Source organism: Mus musculus, chromosome 16 (assembly GCF_000001635.26).
Source record: "Mus musculus strain C57BL/6J chromosome 16, GRCm38.p6 C57BL/6J".
NCBI lineage: Eukaryota > Metazoa > Chordata > Mammalia > Rodentia > Muridae > Mus > Mus musculus.
The window spans coordinates 57,895,646-57,900,859 of record NC_000082.6 but is presented as its reverse complement, the minus strand read 5'-3'; the positions used below and the strand labels follow the sequence as shown (position 1 = coordinate 57,900,859).

Sequence of the window (5,214 nt, the reverse complement as noted above, 5' to 3'; positions counted from 1 at the left end):
AAACATGGGGCTGGTGTTCAAGGACATGGGAAAAGTAGTCATGGAAAAAAAATCTGGCCATTGGGTTACACTAAATGTATGGCAGAAACGGTCACGATGTGAGCTGTTCTCTTCTCGACAGGTAACTGCAAGTCTGCAATTTCAATGTGTTGGAAAGCTACATGGGGGGAGAGAAGGCATTGGGAGCCGACTGGTGAAAGAGAGGAGAATTATCAGACTGCACAATGGAGTGAATGCTCATGTCCTGACCCCAGATTCATACACTGAAATTCTCTCTGCCAGGATGATGGAATTAGGAGGGAAGGCCTTTTAAGGTTTAGTTAAGCTGTACAGATAAAGACTTTATGAATGGGGCTGGTTCTCCTCCCCAAAAGAGATCTCACTCTGGTGTGAAGCAGGCCCTCACCACATATCAGATCTGTTTGATCTTTGTTTATATTGTTGTTGGTTTGTTTTACATGGATACATATGTGTGTAGTATGTCTGTGTGTGTCTCTGTGTTTATGCTTATGAATGGTCACATCTACCTATTGTATATACTATAGCTTCCCCTTGATCTAGTCATTTAGATTGAATTATAGCCTTTTGAGCTTGGTTTATCTCACTAACATAATACATATGAAGCTCATTTATCCTTTCTCATGTATCAGTAGCTTTCTCTTTTACAGAGCTGTGCATTGTTCTAGTATTCAGTTATTCTACACTTGATAGACACTTGTACGGCTTCTTGTTGCAATTTCAAAAATTCTTAGAGTGGATGCTAGATTTAGAGGCTAAGAAACTGCCAAATTGTTTTCCAAAATGGCTGATCCCTTCAGTAATCCCACGATCAATATTATGAAAATCTTCTCCATATTTGGTGGAACCCATTTTCTACCCTAGGCATGGCATCTATGTCTGCTTTGGTGACTTCACATGAACCTCTCTTGCCTTCCATAATGGTTGGTGATGCTGGTGATGCTGAATGTCATGTTGCATGCTCATTATCAGATTTCATTGGTGAATGCTGAATGTCATGCTGCATGCTCATTATCAGATTTCATTGAAGTGTTAGGGTCTTTTACCTATTTCAAAAACCAGATTTCCTATTAAATATTGCCTTTTTTATTCTTCTGTCTTCTGAATCTAATTCTCTTATAATATGCTTGATGTTGAAATATTTTTTTCACAGATGGTCTTTCTCCTTTCGTAACAGTGAATGCCAGAGCTGTAGGACCCCTGTAAAGTCAACCACTGAAGAAAGACAATAGAAAACACAGTCGGTGAAAGTCCATACTCCTTATTTGATCTCCTTGTATATTGCTGAGCTCGTTCCCAGAAATGAATACTGTACTAAAGACATTAGTAAGAAGTGAATAAATACTAAAGGAAGGCTTTCTGACCACTGACCATGCTCTACGGCTAACCAGGGGGAAGCCTCCCTCTTCCTCCTGTGGCTGAAACATAAATGTAAGGTAGGTCAGCGAGGAAATGGGAAAACATAGGATAGCTGAATGTTCACAGAGGCCTCTATTCTATGTCTTTCCTGTACATGGAGAAGACTTGGAAATAGCATCCCTAAAAGGATAAAAGTATACAGCTGTGCTTGCCAGAACTGGTCAATACTCTGAGGAGAGTCGACAGTTCTATTCGGAATTATCATGAAATCACTAACAGATGATATAAGGTGGATATCTTTTCCCTGGTTTCATAGACCTAGAAAATGTAGGAGACACAAAACATGGTATGTTTGCATCTTACAATCTCTCTAAAGAACTGAACTAATGATGTAAAGTAATGGAGCAAAAGAACCACTCACTTAGCTTCATTTTTAATTCTTTATAATTACAAGTGCATTATTTGAAACCTGGAAAGAAGTTGTTTTAACTCTCTCACAGCAAATAATTTTTATCAAGAATTCACATTAAAATATGGAAAAGAATGATACAAAAACTACACAGATGAATTGGAAATAATTATGAATGTTTAGAATAATTATGAATGTTTAGAACTAAAGACATACAACATATCTCCAAACAAGGCTGAATAATAAGGGGAGAATTGAAGTAGATAATTAGAATTCCTTCACTGAAGTCCAAAGTCATTTTGAGCTCTGGGTAACAGAGGGCAGGAAATAAAAGTGTTAAAGTATGACTTACAGTTTAAGTCAAACTATGGTTGTTTTAAGTCAATAATGAAATTTACTGCCTATTATTCCTAATATGCAATCTTGAGACATGTTGGTGAAAATTTGTCATTTTATAGTAAATAAGGACAGCTTTATTAGATTGCACCTAGAGTTCTGTGTCTAATTTAAGGTACATCAATCTAGAAAAAAAAATCCAGACTAAGTAAGTTATAAAAGGAGGATTTAGTCATATATTGTAAACTATGACCAGAGAAAAATCATGAAGAACTGACCTAGGAGGAAAGAGAGACTTTGAAAGCCTATAGTTGTTGGCATAATATGATGAAAACATTTTGAGCAAAAGGTAATTAGATGTCAGTATTGGTTTTCAACACTGGCTTGCCACAACCTTGGATCACCACAGAGAGTCTCAGTTGAGTAATTGTCTAGATTAAGTTGACCTATGAGCATGTCTGTGATTATCTTGATTGTTAATTTGCTCAGGCCATACCATTCCCTAGGCAGAGCATCCTAAACCATGGGAGATGGGAAAATGTTAGATGAAAGGATAAAGTAGGCAGCACAGTATGCTCATATGTCTCTGCTCTTGACTGGAATTGTGATGTGAGTACTTGTATAAGCTTTCTCATTGACTTCCTCTCAATGATGGACTTAAATCTGAAAGTGTAGGCTGAACAGCAAATCTGTATCACTCTTTTGTTGCCTAATGATCAGAGATCACAGTAACACAAATGAAACCAGAACCAGGCCTGTTTCCTGTAACTTCCAAAGGGTTAGAAGATAACTCCAGAAAGAATATCAAGAAAAGGAAGGAACTAGAAGAGTAGAATTCTAACACATTTGGTCTAATATGAAATATGTTATTTGAAAGTTAATAATTGTGAGAGTGAATTTCAATCGGCAATTTGATTAGATTTGCAATTATCTGGTAATCTGACCTTCTTCCTCAGGCTACTGTTGTCAAGATAGCCTGACCACAATGGACCGGATGCTCAAACTGTGAGTCAAAATAATGCCTGTTTCCCTTAAGTTGCTTTGATTAGGTATTTTGTCACAGGAGTGAAAAATAAGTAACAAATGCAGGAATCCTTCTTTTAGAAAGTTTTGAGGCGCTCTCACCACAAGTCAAGCAAGATGCCCAAAGAAAAGGAGGCCAAGGGAAAGAAGGTGGCCCTGGGCCCCGACGTTGTCAAGAAACAGGAGGCCAAAAAGGTGGTCCACCCATTGTTTGAGAAAAGGTCCAAGAACTTCAGCACTGGGCAGGACACACAGCCCAAAAGAGATCTAACACACTTTGTCAAATGGCTCTGCTACATCAGGCTGCAGCGGCAAAGAGCCATCCTCTAAAAGCGGCTCAAAGTACCTTCTGCCATTAACCAGTTCACCCAGGCCCTGGGCAGGCAAGCAGCTACCCAGCTGATAAAGCTTGCCCACAAGTACAGGCCAGAGACAAAGCAAGAGAAGAAGCAAAGGCTACTGGCCCGTGTTGAGAAGAAAGCTGCTGGCAAAGGGGACAACCCAACTAAGAAACCATCTGTCCTCCGAGCAGGAGTCAATACACCACCAACTGAGCCTTAAGAAGGCTCAGCTGGTGGTGATTGCCCATGACGTAGACCCCATCAAGCTGGTGGTTTTCCTGCCTGCCCTGGATCAAAGATGGGGGTGCCCTACTGCATCATCAAGGGAAAGGCCAGGCTGGAGTGCCTGGTCCACAGGAAGACATGCACCACGGTTGCCTTCACACATGTTAACTCGGAAGACAAGGGTGCTCTGGCTAAGCTGGTGAAAACTATTAGGACCAATTACAATGACAGATAGAACAAGATCGGTTGCCACTGGGGAAGCAATGTCCTGGGTCCTAAATCTGTGGCTCGCGTTGCCAAGCTGGAAAAAGCAAAGACTAAAGAACTCGCCACTACACTGGGTTAAATGCACACTAAGTTTTCTGTACATACATATAATTACCAAATTTGTAAAAAAATAAAGTTTTGAGGGAAAAAAAAACAAACAGAATTCATCTCTTGGAGAACAGATAGATAAAGGGCAAGTTTAAGTGCAATGACTAGAAGAAGAAAGAAAGCAGACAGTTGGGTCCAACCTGGTGCATGTGGGAGTCCAGGGTCATGTGGAACTCATTTGAGCTCTCACTTTTCTGTAACGTGGGAGGGGAAAGAACAAAATTAACAAATATGTGGAGGGAAATGAGACCCACAACTACAAAAGAGAATTTGGAGTCCATTTGGAAATTTTTCCAAGAAGTTGCATTTTGATAGTTTGAGTTGTTTTTGAATTTTGTGTCAAACTGAAAATTAGATTTTACAACTTTATGAGTTGGAGAGATATTAAAATTTTTGACATTGTTCTGTCCACTTGACATTCATAGGAAATCATGAGCATGTGAAATGAGAGCAAGAAAAACAATGTTAAATTTAAAGCAAGAATTTACTCTTAGTTACAGGAGAGTCTGTCTAGGGGGTTAGTGAAACCGTGTGAATTAAAATGAAATGAATTGTGAAAGGGAAGGGCAATACCGAATAGCTTTGCTCAATATTGATCAGTGTGGGGAGAAAAATCATACAGAATTAAAACAGACTATAATTGTCTTAATAGTTTGTAAATAATACATGGTTCTCGACTAGAAAGAGAGATACATAATGCTACAGATAATCAACAAAGGATGTATGGAACTCAGGTTAGGAAAATGAAAACATTAAAACCTTGACAGTAGTAATTAATTGCATGTGTTAGCTCTAGATTCTTCTGGTAATATCAGTCTTCTCTGGGAACACAGAGACTAGTTGCCTTTAAAAAAAAATAGGAAGCTAAAATGTTCATGTTCTCTGGGGGTAGAAAATGACAATACCAGAAACAAAAAGAAGAAAGGCACACATTAAACGAACTCTTTTCAGACTTTCTCATGATGTTTGGATATACAGCCCGACATCATTTCACACGGTATGTTGTTGGTTGATATAACAGACACATATATGTGCATGTGTGCATATACACACTGAATCCATGTATGTGTACATGTAAGGACAACTGCAAGAAATCAATCTGATAGTGGGATGGAAACTTCATCACTT

At 38.9% G+C, this 5,214-nt stretch overlaps 1 pseudogene; it reads left to right on the top strand.

Annotated features, from left to right (window-relative positions):
- On the top strand, window positions 3,244-4,099 carry Rpl7a-ps4 (ribosomal protein 7A, pseudogene 4; annotated as a pseudogene).